The following is a 15,862-nucleotide window of genomic DNA, read 5'->3' on the forward strand; positions in this document are numbered from 1 at the left end:
TGCCAATTTACGGTAATAAAATCGTCATTTGATAATCTTGTCCAACAAGGTATTTAAATTGCTCTGCTAATTAAAAAAAAAACACGCTAGGTTTTCTATGCGTATTTAATGATTGTAGGATTATTGAATGGGTAACTAGATATTCCTATTAAAGGGGGCAGTTAACTTACAGCTATATATGAACTAGCAGCATAAAGACTGTTTTTATGGGTTAGGTTTCTTAAAAAGGCCAGGATCACGAGATGTAGACAGGGCTAACGCTAACCCTTACCCTGGACCTAGCCCTAATGCTTACCCTAAGCTATTTACATCTCAGCGACCTTGACAAAAATTGAGCTGTCCTTAACAAATAGATTTAGCCTGTTTTCATGACGCTGCTGGCGGATCCAGAACTAGTAGCATCAAGACTGTTTTCATAAGGTTGGTGTCTGGCGGAACCAGATCTAGCAATACAAAGACTGTTTTCATAACGTTGCTGGCTGGCGGAACAAAACCTAGCAGCATAAAGACTGTTTCCATGACGTTGTTGGCTGGCGGACTGTTTTCGTGATGTTGCTGGCTTGTGGAACCAGCAACATAAGACTGTTTTCATGACGTTGCAAGCTGGCGGAACAAGAACTAGCCAACTAAAGACTATTTGCATAACGTTGCTGGCTGGTGGAAACAGAACTAGCAACACAAAGACTGTTTGCATGACGTTGCTGGTCGACCAGAATTAGCGATATAAAGCTGTTTAATTTTGGGGGGCCAGATTGGCCCAGTAGATGTGGCGCTAACTTCTTAACCAGGGGTTTGATCCACGTCTTGGCCGAAAAGGTTGTGTGTAATTTCCCGACTTAGTTTTCCCATAGTCAGTGTTGCAAGGCAGAAAACTGACAAGGAAACACATCCGGTCATTCGAATCGGACAAAATACCAGTGGTATACTGTGGAAAGTTCCGTAGCTCGGCAATCAGGGCAAAATATCGAGGTCACGTGTGTACCAGTGGTATCCTATGACAGGTTCGGTAGCTCCGCAGTCGTGGAAAGTTCCATAGCTCCGCGTTCAGGGCAAAACGATTCTCATGATTTATACACGTCTTCGATCAGTAGTTTAACCCCATTTCGGGGTTAGCGCGTGTGCGTTGTATTATAAGGTCTGTCGTTGATTTAACTGGCGTGGTTTCGATTCCCTGGATGTACTTGACAAGGAGTAGGGTCGCCTGTCCAACCCCGTGGTTTTCTCCGGGGCCTCCGGTTTTCTCCCGCTGCTGAAGACCCCCTACGCGCATGAGAATTATTGAAATAAATTTGAATCATATCTTGGTCCCGAAATGACCTAGTTTGTTCCGAGTGGACGTTAAACCCAATTTCTCTCTCTTAAACCCCATTTCATATCATTTGTTAGGTTTCAGCTATTGACAAAATCATCAACTATTAAAGCCACCCATGGCTTATCGTGCAAGATTTGCACGTCCCATACTGCGTGAAAAATATGTTAAGCTAATGAAACTATTCACAAACGTCATTCACGTCTTATCTTGCCGGATATGCACACCCCATACTGCGTGAAAAATATGTTAACCTCGAAAAAGACAATCCGAAATGAAATGAAATGGTTTAACGTCCTACTGTTCTGCTCCTAAACTGGGCTAATGAAGACGGGCATACGCCATACAGTGTGCTATGAGGGAAATTTTGCCCGGGCAGCGGCACTACGGCCTACTCTTATATCGAATTTCAACTGCCAAGTGATCTTTTACGTGCTCGCCAATGTGTACACAGGACCTTGGTTTTTCGTCTCATCCGAATGACTAGACAGCTGTCCTTGTCAGGCCCTCCGTCCTGCATCACGCCGGAAAATCTGGATGAACTTTCTCGGTCAATGCAGGGATCGAACACCCGACCTCCAGGCTAGCGAGCCAGCGTCTTACCCACTTAGCCCCCGTGATCCCCTTATTTCTACATAGTTTAGACAAACGATGTATAATGCATTCAGAACAATCAATTTTAAATAAAACATTTTTCTCACCAATCGTTTAATAAAACATTTTGACCAATTAAAGACAGCAGATAATTGCATGTGACATGCAATATTCAACAAAATACTTTACATAATCTTTTAGTGACATTTAGCTGTTGGAATCATTCCAAAGACTAACACAGTTGTATATGGTTTATTTTATACAAGCACAACGTTTCGCGATAAGTATTCTCTTATCTTTAGCAGTGGGAAGAAACTGGAGGACTCGGAGAAAACCCACGAGGTTGGACTGGCGATCCTACTCCTTGTCGCGTATAACAGAGGCATCAAAACCACGCCAGTTGACTCAATGACAGACGTTATGATACAACGCGCACCCACAAACCATTCGGCCATCCAACCCTCACCCCTTTCCAACAATATGGATAATTCTTACAAGTTCTCAAATAACCCATTCGAGTCATGTGACTTATTAACAACTAGATCTCTTAATATGGTTGACCTCTTGCACCACCTGGGAAGTAGCGGTGTGGTATGAGGAACATTATGCCCAGGCAGCGGTATTTTGGCCTACTTTTGTCAAGGGTTCTTCTATGAACATTCACTCCGGTGTGTACGTTGGTTGGGCCTCGGTTTCCTTCTCAGCCTCACGTGCGTTACCCCGGATATGTATCTCGAAAAATCCTAATGCACTTTGCGGCCTACGCCGGAATTCGAACCCTTACAGCTCGCCCCTCCTCCTCGCATGTTACTTCCCTCTCACGAAAGATTAACATCGTAAATTCAATAATTCTAGAACTGTAAAACAATTGATATACTCCAATACTTACAATTTCTTTTATCGATGTTATCCAACCAGTAACTGTCTTCAAGCGATGATAATGAACGTGCAAATGATAAACCTGGAAATAAATAAGAGATATTTTATAACATTAGACTATACTTTATAACTAAATGTTATTATTATATAACTAAATGTTATTATTATATAAATGATAAACCTGGATGTAAATAAGAGATTTTAGTACATTACACAATAATTTATAACTAAATGTTATTATTATATAACTAAATGTTATTATTATAATATAACTAAATATTATTATTATATAACTAAATATTATTATTATATAACCAAATGTTATTATTATATAACTAAATGTTATTTTAGTATATTAGACTATACTTTATAACTAAATGTAAGTATTACATAACTAAGAGTTATTTTAGTATATTATATTTTAATTCATATGTATATATGGCATTATTATATAACTAAGAGTTATTTTAGTATATCAGATTATAGTTCACATGGATATAATATGGTATTAGTATATAACTATTTTAGTATATCAGATTATAATTCATATGTATATCAGATTGTAATCTATGTATATCAGATTATAATTTATGTATATCAGATTATAATTCAAATGTATATCAGATTATAATTTATGTATATCAGATTATAATCTATGTATATCAGATTATAATTCAAATGTATATCAGATTATAATTTATGTATATCAGATTATAATTTATGTATATCAGATTATAATCTATGTATATCAGATTATAATTTTTGTATATCAGATTATAATATATGTATATCAGATTATAATATATGGATTTACATGTATATGTTATTCGTGAGTTATTGTAGTATATCAAATTATAATTTATGGGTGTATATTATATTTTTGAGTTCAAATAATATATCATAGAATTTTGAGTCAATTCGAGTCTAAGTAAGTAGTAGTTCTGGTTATAATAATATTATATATTACACCATGATCAATTGCTCTGGTTATAATATTATATAACACACCATGATCAATTATTGCAGTAACCATGTTCCTATTGTCCCGGGGGTGTGGATGGTCGAATGGTTAGCACGTGCGTGCTGTATCATAAGGCCTGTCATTGAGTTGTACGTGACAAGGAGTAGGGTCGCCTGTCCAACCTCGTGGGTTTTCTCCGGGTCGCCCGGTTTCCTCCCACTGCTAAAGACCCTACGCGCAAGCGAATTATGGAAATAAAATTAAACCATATGTTAGTCCCGAAATGACCTAGTTTGTGTCGAGTGGACGTTAAACCCCATTTCTCTCTCTCTCATATTGTCCCGCTCAGAATATAATTATAGGAGGAATGTGCTTCGTCCGTTCGCCCACCATTTCGTCTAGGATTTGGCATATCTCCTAAACTGTTAAAAATATCTTTATGAGAATTTGTATACATATATATCAACACAGGAAATAAATCAGATTTGCCGGTTTAGAAGTTTCTTAGACTTACAAAGATTTCTTAATGATTCTTTGTACGCACCTGTTACGGCAGTTTTGTCTTTAGCTAATTAGAAATTTCTCAGTTTTAGTGATGTTTGCATTTCTATGGCAACAAGCTGGGTCACTAGGGCACTCTGTTAAATTATTTAATGAATGATGAAGATAAAACATTCTATTTTTAAGAGGATTTAAGCCCCGAATAAAATTTTTGCGAGTAAAAGGTCACATAAAAGTAAACTCCCTGGACGTCCAAATCTTGTAAAAAGTATAGTAATTTCCGTCGATTCACAATCTTCTGTAAATCTCTGTTGAATGATTTTAAAACTTGATAGTATTCAATCTGATTAAAACACAGATCCTATTTCGTTTCGTTTTTTATAGTTCAAAATTTCGTTTTTACATGTCATTACTACACTAGGATCTGGAAGAGTTGTTATCATTGACATGTTCTGAATGGTGTGAGAGATTAGCCAATGAAACGGTCTGTTACGGCGAGCTTTAGGCGTGTTTTTCACGGAAATGTGGGTAATCCACTAGTAACATCAATGCTGTTTGGGTAATTAAATGTCTAACCTACCGCTACAACCGGTCAGATCTTCGTGTAGTGTAGGCCGTCGAAAGTATAAAAATAAGAATAATATTGTTCATCGGATTCCAAGTTTTGCATTTTAAATTAGGTTACAGTGCGAATTACTCGATCGGATTTTTTAAAAGATTTTTCTATAGGACAGGCGCCACGGTAGCTCACGAACCGGGTAGTCTGGGTTCGATCCCGAGATTTCCAGCTTGGTTTCGCACGTGTCAGTGGAGCAGGGCGAAAGGGTCAGGCAAGGAACGACCTTTAATTCGTTTTCACAGACACCCATTATTTCAATTATAGAATTTCGACAAACTTTCATCCTACAATAATTATACAATACTTGACACAGAGAGGTGGCTTTATATTACAGGATTCATGGTTGCTACGGTGGCTAAGTGAGTAAGTTGCTGGCGGTTTCGATCTCGGTGTTGGCCGAGGTGGTTCATCGGGTTTTTCCAACAAAGTTTCTCCTTGTCAGTGATGCAGGATGAAAGGCCTGACCAGGACAGTTGTCTAGTCGTTCGGGTGTTACGAACAACCGAGGTCCCGTATACACATTGGTGTGCACGTAAAAGATCCCTTGGTAGTTGAAATTCGATACAAGAGTAGACTGTATGACGTAAGCCCGTCTTCAATAGCCAAATCGGGGCAGAACAGTAGAACGTTAAACCTCATTTCATTTCATAGGATTCTTGGATTCATGGATTCATTTTAACGTCCTGCATTTTTGCGCCTACCAGGCTAATGCAGACTGGAACGCGTCGTCTCCAACAACTCCAAATCGAATTACAACTGCCAAGGGATTATTTACGTTTGCTCAAAACCTTCAACCAACTAGACGTTGTTCATACACCAGGGGAAACTACATGTAGGTTGAAAAAATCCCGACTGATTCAGCAGCTTAGTCACTGGTCCACCGTGGCTCCAGCTGTATTAGTGCATATCCTTCTACGATGCGTTAAGACAATTAGGGTGGATTTACCCTCCCCTCTTGGGAGCACGATAATGACACTCAACACAAATTACTGATTCATGACATGTATTCCGTGATGTGTCATCCGTCTGTAGCGTGCCATAATCCAAATTAATCACTGGATTACATTTGTTAATGGCGACGACAGATCACGGGGATTACATTTCACTTGTATCTTCCGGACTATGGTAATGAGTGTCTTGTATATTATCACATGCTAATATGTGTTTACATGTTTTCGTATTAACAGCATTGATCTGTTACGAATATGAGCGTGCAGGAGTAAACACGCGAACTGAGAGAGAGAGGGGGAGAAAAATGAAATGAAATGGGGTTTAACGTCCTACTGTTCTGCTCCTATACTGGGCTAATGAAGACGGGCATACGCCATACAGTGTGCTCTGAGGGAAATTTTGCCCGGGCAGCGGCACTATCGTCTACTCTTATATCGAATTCCAACTGCCAGGGGATCTTTTACGTGCATTCCAATATATACACGGGGCCTCGGTTTTTCGTCTCATCCGAAGGACTAGACAGCTGTCCTTGTCAGGCCCTCCGTCCTTCATCACTGACAAGGGGGAACCACGCCGGAAAATCTGGATGAACTTTCTCGGCCAATGCAGGGATCGAACACCCGACCTCCAGGCTAGCGAGCCAGCGTCTTACCCACTTAGCAACGTGATCCCCAGAGAGGGAGAGAGCGTACTGGTGGATCCGTAATAACGTAATGTAGAAATCGAAAGTGAAACAAATGAATGAAATCGATTATTGTTACTGAAGAGAGAAAGAGAGAGGGAGAGAAGAGAGAGAGAGAGGGAGAGAGTGAGAGAGAGAGTTTAACGTCTACTCGACACAAACTAGGTTATTTCGGGATTAACATATGGTTAAATTTTATTTCCATAATTCGCTTGCGCGTAGGGGTCTTAAACAGTGGGAGGAAACCGGAGGGCCAGAAGAAAACCCACGAGGTTGGACAGGCGACCCTACTCCTTGTCACGTACAACCGGGGATTCGAAACCACGCCAGTTGACTCAATGGCAGACTTTATGATACAGCCGCGCACGTGCTAACCATTCAGCCATCCAATCCCACAAAGCAAGAGTAAACAATTAGCAGAAGGGGGAGCCCTTGCATTAACTATTAGTGGGAGCCTAGCTCTCCGCTGTCAAAATCTGACGAAATACCAGACATACAATAATCATGTTTTTGTTTTAAATTTGAAGTGGGAATCATCATGTCTATCTTGCAAAAACAATCTCGATAATGAAAAAAATACCGTCCTTGTCAATCACAATACAAACAAACAATGACGTGGCATTTAAAGGACAATATTGGTGTCAGTCATAATTACATATGTAATAAAACTGGTTAAATACATTCCAAATATGATTTTAACACAGAGATCATTGCTGCGGTAGATGTGTAACAAGCACGTGAAAAAACGGAAAGTGACGCAAAACATGACAAACACGAGTTATCCTTCTATGTTTCTATGTATCTGACTGATGTAACAAGCGATAACAGACAAACGATCGAATTTCATTTCACTGATAATTCCGTTGAAGTTGAAAAGTTATTATATGGGGCGGTGAGAGGGTAACTCACAATTCAAAAATAGAATTGGCTGTCACTAGATAAGGGAAAACGAGAAAAATAGAAAAATCCCGTGCATTCCCCCGTTTTTATTCATTCTGTTCTTAATAAAATCATGGTAATGCACGGACTTTTTCTAATTTGTTCCTTATCTATTATCTAATGACAGCCAATTCTTTTTTTGAATTGTCAGATATCCTCTCACCGTCTCAGATAATAGCTTTTCATCTTCAACTGAATTATCAGTGAAATGAAATTCGATCGCGTGTCTATTATCGCTCGTTGCTTCAATCAGTTATATAGTAGGATAACTCGTGTTTGTCATGTTTGGCGTCACTTCCCGTTTCTTCACGTGCTTGTTACACATCTCCCGTAGCAATGATCTCTGTGTTAAATTTATATTTGGGATGTATTTAACCAGTTCTATCACATATTTTATAATGACTGACACCAATATTCTCCTTTAACGTTAAGTACAGAAAAAATTACGTCTGTCTGCGATCTGCTGGTGCCACCACAAATCGACGTCCAAACCATCGCTTCAGTTATCTAGTTTCGAATGTTGTACACGAGCCAGGATATGCTTATTCTTTCTAGAACCTCTCCATACCTCTTCCCTTCCCCATAAGCTTAGCCATTAGTAGTGAGGAATGTCGTACACGAGGCAGATCATGCTAACACTCTACGCGATGAATCATAAGGTCTGTCATTGAATCAACTGGCGTGGTGTCGATTCCCTTGTACGTGACAAGGAGTAGGGTCGCCTTCAAACCTTGTGGGTTTTCTCCGGGTCCTCCGGTTTCCTCACACTGCTAAAGACCACTACGCGCAAGCGAATTATTGAAATAAAATTGAACCATATATTAGTCCCGCGAAATGACTTGGTTTGTGTCGAGTGGACGTTAAACCCCATTTGTGTTTGTGTTGAGTGAACGTTAAACCCCATCTCTCTCTCTCTCTCTCCCTCTTGTTGGACATGGCAGGAGCATGTTTATAATGACAAGCCCTCTCTCTCTCTCTCTCTCTCTCACTCTCACACTCTCTCTCTCTCTTACTTTCTTGTTGGACATGACAGGACCATGTTTAAAATGACAAGCTCTCTCTCTCTCTCTCTCTCTCTCTCTGGTACTAACTGGGCTACCCTGGCTCCCGCGTGGTTCATGCTGGTGATATTATTTTATATGTTCTATAGTGTAATAATGCCCTATAGTCATTCGTTCATCCTACTCATTTAGCTGGAAACTTAACACAAACGTCACCAGGTGGAAGGTTACCCTGATCCGTGGCCCTAGGTTGTAATTTTTATTCAATAATGGCCATCATGGCTTCTAGCTAATGTCAGTTTTCCTCAAGGAGATATTTTCTGTCTTGATGACATAGCGTACTGAAGAAAACAATGAATACAATTCCATCATATTCAGCATCATTAAGTTTCAATGGCTTAGACATGTCCAGCCGATTACTTGCTTACAGCAAGAATGCTAATCTGAGTGTTAGGCCTATTTTCGTATTTAATGATGCCCAGTTTCGTATTTTCAGAAACAAATGGATTATATACACCTACCAAATTAACCCAATCAAACGAGTGGTAGACAGTGGTTGCATATCCGACAATTTGTGCTCACTCCGGCCATTTATATCAAGATGCCATTCCGGGGAATAACAGCTGTTTCGTGACCTGGGTCGTCTATGGAGTATTATAGGCCCCATGGCAAGCATGGCAACTTGGTCCTCTACCTACACAACCACTCACGGGAATAAACATGTAAATAATCGATAAACTTTATTTCATTTGTACTTACAAACAAATCAGTGTTTATACATTGGAAGATAAAAATTTGGAAGTAACAAAAAAATAAATATATTTATTTTTTTGGTACTTCCAACAAAATCAGTGTTTAGACCCCTCTGATTAAAATACAGATCTATATTTCGTTTCGTTTTTTTATACTTTTGATGGCCTACACTACATGAAGATCTGACCAGTTGTAGTGGAAGTTTGCGTCGGGTGTCGTATAAACGGCTTTGGACGCTATGACGTCAGACATTGATTAATCAATCAGCGTTATAGTTATTCCCGAAATGACCTGGTTTGTGTCGAGTGGACGTTACCCCCCCCCCCCTCTCTCTCCCCCCCGGTTGGAAAATCCCAAGGATCACGTGTGAACCCTTTACATCCTGGTCATTGATCCTGCGTACTGACCATTTCATTAATATGCATAATTGATGACGTTTCACAGGTCATATGATTTATAGCCATTAATCACTTAACACGTGTGACATGACCAATTAACAACTACTTTGTTTCCATGATAACGTAATTACCACGCTCCCGGTTATTTATTTATATCCTTTTTAGACATTATACCAGTAGTTATGCACTAAGAAGCACATATATTATTTAGAGGGTTAGTTTATTGCTAACTATTGTTAATTATGACCGCCTTTTTATGAACTCACTTATGAGAGAGAGAGAGAGAGAGAGAGGGGGGGGGGTATCGTTCACTCTACAAAAACTAGGTCATTTCGGGACTAACATATGGTTCAATTTTATTTTAATAATTCGTTTGCGCGTAGGTGTCTTTAGCAGTGATAGGAAACCCGAGGACCCGGAGAAATACCACGAGGCTGGACAGGCGGCCCTACTCCTTGTCACGTACAACCGGGGAATCGAAACCATGCCAGTTGACTCAATGACAGACCTTATGATATTATTTTATTTTCATTCTGAATCAACATTTATATGATGGATTCCACTAGCTCCGGCTTGCTGCGATCATTTTTCTGTCCGATAATTCGTTCAAAATGCTCTTTCAGACGTTTGAGATTATTGGACCATCGGACTATAGAATCTTTGGAGTGTTGGATCCTGTGACTATAAACCCGACACGGGAATAAACATATTCTGGCTAAGGTGTAAACAATTCTATTAGCTTAGCTTCGACTAATAGGATTTCTGTCATACCACATTTAGCACAACCATTATCTGTTGAAACAGCAGAAAATGAACATCACGAAAGCTGGAAAAATTCTCTGTTCGTGTCACAAAAAATCCCAATACGTGCCAATCAGAAACCGGAAATACGATCGACTGCGTGCTTTTATTTACATTCCTTTCTTCTCAAACTTGATATTTAAACCACGATTGAAACACATCCGGTTCATCGACGCAGACGCAACTCTCATAGATTTCATTTGTCACTAACTTCCGTTAATCAACATAGAAATTTGTTTTAAAACGGAAAACGAAACTTTGAACAAGTATAAAGAACTTTATTGGGCACTTCTACAAAGTGATGTCTCCCTTCATGTTGCTTTCCAAATAATATTCTAAACTAAAAGAAAATATTTGAGCTAGACGTAAAAATAATCAGGTCAAACCGCCGATAGCTCTGTATTGTTTAACAAAGTTTTCATTTAAATATTTGAATTGGACTTTCATGACTTCGAAGTATATTTGTACTTATTTCATTTTAAGGTTTTTATTGAACCGTTCTGAATTATAAACGGGTTTTGATATTGACAAAAGTGTTGGCGTTACATAGGAACGAGGCGGCCACCCATCTTTATTTTCCGTGAACCAAATTGATGGGCCTGTTTTAAAACGGAGCCGGTAGATTATCAAGAGATGGTATTTTGATTTTGTTTTTTAATTAAATGTTAAGTCATCAATCTGAGTACTTATTGCTTTAACAGATGGGGGTTGGATGGCTGAATGGTTAGCGTGCGCGCGCTGTATCATACAGTCTGTCATTGAGTCGACTGGCGTGGTTTCGAATCCCTGGTTGTACGTGACAAGGAGTTGGGTCGCCTGTCCAACCTCGTGGGTTTTCTCCGGGTCCTCCGGTTTCCTCCCACTGCTAAAGACCCCTACGCGCAAGAGAATTATTGAAATAAAATTAAACCATATGTTAGTCCCGAAATGACCTAGTTTGTGTCGAGTGGACGTTAAACCCCATTTCTCTCTCTCTCTCTCTCTCTCTCTCTCTCTCTCTCTCTCGCTCTAACAGATATTTAGACGGCATGCATGGTAAGCGGTAAGGCGTGGTCGTAGAACGGTCATGACACTGGACTCACGTATTCTCAATTCACGCTGGGATTCATCCAGTCATGTTATACGTAAGCCCTGTAAACATCTGGCACCGGTTGTTCAAAATCTCCCCGCTAACTTTTAACGACTCATTAACATGGAGATAATGGATCGTTATCTTTACCAGAGAGAAAGTCTTTTGCTGGAAGCCCAGTTAACTTTAACATGTCGTTAACATTCCGTTATCTTGCCGTTATATCTAACGGGTGTGTTGGGTTGCATTATCTGTTAAAGGGTTGCATTAGTCGGCTGTCAGTCGAAGTATACCCTTAGCAAAAAGTCAGTGTAATTTTCTATAGACCATTCTAGAGGGTTGGGCAATTGGGGAGGAGGAGGGGGGGGGGCGCCATTCCATTTTCTATAGGAGGAAAGTTTATAGTATTCTTTAGAATTTTGGGGATCTATTACGAAATAATGGTCCCAAATAGTACAATAAGTGTGTTCCCATAACTTACCCTAAATATAGCTTGGAAAAATCATTATACTACCCTTTCAATTTGCTGAAATATGAACTGGTTTACACGGGTTTAGGGGAAGCGGGGGACGGTGATTGGCTATCTCAGGCTCCAAGGAGACGAGTCCATAAATATTCAAAGGGGATTTCTGGTATGCACTTAGATAATTTACGCCCCCACCCCTTAGCCAGCACCCCTGTGTGAGTGCCCTGATTATGAAAGAGCTAAATGTGGATATTGCCGGTCTTTCTTTGGGTTTTAAATAGTATAGTATACAGACTATTATTTAGACATTTATTAACATGAAAAGACCATCATCAACCCTCGATGCCATCTGATGGGTCCGATATTAAACATATTTAAGCCCGATCTGCGGTTCAACGATGGTTGATGATTAACCGTAAAAATGGATAATCGAGACTTATTACCGTAACAACGGTAAAAATGACAATCGAGGCTACAGTGTTATTGAAATGATAATTTCTCGACTCTGAGTAAAGTAATTTGACCGAAATTTTCATCAGCATACTTCCTCTCTCTACATTATCTATTTTGTAACTATTATAGCTAGAATTTCAGCTCTTCATACAGCCATCCTTAATGTCGCTGTGAATAGCCGTGTTGAATTTCCAATATTTTATTCACTATAAATGAATGGGAGATCGGGCAAATGACCTTGTTCCCTAGCGGTGTTGAATTTCCAATATTTTATTCACTATAAATGAATGGGAGATCGGGCAAATGACCTTGTTCCCTACAATGAATGATAACCGGGGTCATTTAACGTACGGGTAGGGCCCTCTTTACGTCCTGATATTAGTTTCTTAAAACCGAAACTCTTTAGGTCCGGAAGTTGTAAGTCACCCCAATTTACAGTCTCGAGGCAACGACAGTGTATCCACCATCCCCGAACAGACAACCAACTGACAGTCACAAATACTTGTACAACTACTTTCTTGTTGAGGGGGTTGGATGGTTAGCGCGTGCGCGTTTTATCATAAGGTCTGTCATTGAGTCAACTGACGTGGTTTCGATTCCCCGGTTGTACGTGACAAGGAGTAGGGTTGCCTTCCAACCTCGTGGGTTTTCTCCGGGTCCTTCGGTGTCCTTTCTCTGCTAAAGACCCCTACGCACATGTGAATTATTTAAATAAAATTGAACCATTTGTTAGTCCCGAAATGTCCTGGTTTATGTCGAGTGGACGTTAAACACCCCTCTCTCTCTCGCCCTCTTTTTCTTGTTGGACATGACAGGACCGTCTTTAAAGTGAGCAACTAAAATGAATATCCCACTTCAAACGAGGACACTGTCTAGACTTTTAAAAACAGTCTTTTTCTTCGCCAATTCAAAATGCGCAGTCTTTAATATAAAGCGCGTGGACTATATTTAGTGAAAAGGTCGGGGACTATATTTAGTAAAAAGGAAGAAGTAATCAGGTCCATTACTACGCCATTTAGTCACCCAAACACACAAAACTAACCAACTTCATTAAACAGAAGAAGCCCGATATAAATACAACCCAGTTGATCTTGTTTGTTTAATTCGATAAACGAATCGCTGCCTTGTCTTATATATCGACTGACACTATTTCAATGGGTGATTTAAAGGTAGTCGTTAGCTCGTTGAGCTTAAAACCAGCTCTGATTTAAGTCAACGGACTTGTAGAACGAGTCTCAGGGGACTCGTAAGTGATGTCATTAGACTTGAAAGACTCATTGTCTGTGGTTTTTATTTGAACTTTTCAACACATAAACACGACAATCTGACTTTTATTATTCACGACTCTAACTCGGTAATAACACAAAAATAATGTATTTAAAAGTGAAAAATTAATCACGACCCCTGTCCAATAAACGGAAGCCTGGCGGTCCATTTATAAACTGCATCAACGAGATAAAAACCCTTAATGTGTTTTTTATATTTTATGGCCTATAGATATAATGTTATCGATCTTTAAGTTGTAGCATTATAAACGTCAATCAGATTAATTGTATGATATTTCAATTAATATGGAAGATTTAATTGTTCGGATTTTAAAAACTACGTCTTTGATCTTACCGCGTGAAGTTTACAGATAAAATTCCACATAAAACATTTCATTGTATCCACTAATGCTGATTTATCTACGCGGAGTTCATTCCCTTGGGTATTGTATTGTTAAAGGCGAATTTATCTTTTTAATTCCTGACAGAAAGCATTCAGTATTTTATAAGAATTGTCCTTTGTTGTCAAAAAGTGTTTTCGATCAAGAAAATCAAGCAGACAAGCAGACAAACGGATATGCTTCCAGTCAGAGATCCCCTTACTTTTTTTGTCATGTTGGCGCCTCGGGGGTGTTTTTCAGGTAATCCATTATTTTTCTAGTGGGGTTTAACGTCCACTCGATACAAACTAGGTCATTTCGGTACTAATATGTGATTCAATTTTAATTCAATTGTTCGCTTGCGCGTAGGAGTCTTTAGCAGTGGCAGGAAACCGGAGAACTCGAGGAAAACCCACGAGGTTGGACAGGCGACACTAGTCCTTGTCACATAGAACCGAAAAATCAAAACCACGTCAGTTGACTCAACGACAGACCTTTTTATAAAAAGCGCAAACGATAACATTCAATGTCGAAGTCAAGTCGAAACATGTCATGATCAGCGTCGCCCCCAAGAACAATATATAAAAAAGAAACGCAGTTATGGTCGACTTCGTTCGGCCATCGCGACTTTGCTACATATATCTCCCACAGTGCTCTAAAAAGTCTGGTAACATTCAATCAACTTGGCCCATCGCTACTCTCGAAAACATGCAGCGTGCACCCTTATCGACCCTGGACACCGTCCGCCCATCTCTAGTCTCGACACCCGTAGCTACGTCATAGGCTCTACAAGACGTGACGTGCAAAAGGACAGCACTACAGGGAAAAATATCTACAAGACAAACTACATAGACATTGCAAGAAATAAACAAAGTCTATCAGATCCATTAAAAAGCCTGGCGTATTTTTTGTACTGACACGCGTACTATTGATAATGTCGAGCGGCTATTAAGAGGAACACATCCTCCGTTTGCTTCTTTGTATTCAGTATTGTTTTTTTTCCTCCATGTTTGTGGTAAACAGGGCATATGCCCCAATCGGATTAAAATACAGATCTATAATTCGTTTCGGTTTTTTTATATACTTTCGATTGCCTCCGTTAGATGACGATTTGGCCAGTTGTAGTGGGAAGTCGCGTCAGGGGTCATTTAAGCGGTTTGTGACCCTATGACGTCAGACATTTGATTAACCAATCGGCGTTGGTGTTTCTAGTGGGATACCCACAGTTCCGTGCACTGCACGCCAAGACCTCGCCGTAACAGACCGTTTCATTGGCTAATCTCGCACATCAACCAGAATACGTGTTATATAACAACTCTTCCAGATCCTAGTACAGTAAAGACAAGTAAAACGAAATTTTTAACTATAAAAAACGAAACAAATTAGAATCGTGTTTTAAAGAGAATGGGGCATATGCCCTAACTTTGTAGTCTATACACCTCAATTATTTCGAAGGCTTATAATGTTTCTCACTATAAAATAAACCATTTATTAGTTGTAGGCTACCTGGGTTTTTTTTTATACATTTCACCGATATGGTTACTTGTATAGGTAATTTTTCCCTTCAATATGCTTACATTCATATTTCATGTGGCATATTGCAGATCATGATTCGTGCTAGTATTACACAATGGTTTTGGGATATATTCCTCCTTATTGTTAGTTTTCATTTTTGAGTGAAGTCTGTATCACAACAGGCCCGGGACTTTACAGCGCAGTGGAATCTTACGACTAGCCCCTGGATCCATTCACTTAATTTGAGATGTACGCTTGTTTGTGATTTCTGCGTATTGTGTCTGATCGGTAGATTTGTTTTGTGTAATTGTTGGTGGTGCAGCCCC

At 39.6% G+C, this 15,862-nt stretch overlaps 1 long non-coding RNA gene across 1 annotated transcript in view; it reads right to left on the reverse strand.

The window, feature by feature from the left end:
• Positions 1–15,862, reverse strand: part of LOC126819142 (uncharacterized) — a 47,205-nt gene that overhangs the window by 17,383 nt on the left and 13,960 nt on the right. The window contains exon 2 of the long non-coding RNA XR_007679516.2: positions 2,793–2,864. This is a non-coding gene — a long non-coding RNA (uncharacterized LOC126819142). The remainder of the gene's footprint in view (positions 1–2,792; positions 2,865–15,862) is intronic.

Source organism: Patella vulgata, chromosome 4, assembly GCF_932274485.2.
Source record: "Patella vulgata chromosome 4, xgPatVulg1.2, whole genome shotgun sequence".
Taxonomy (NCBI): domain Eukaryota; kingdom Metazoa; phylum Mollusca; class Gastropoda; family Patellidae; genus Patella; species Patella vulgata.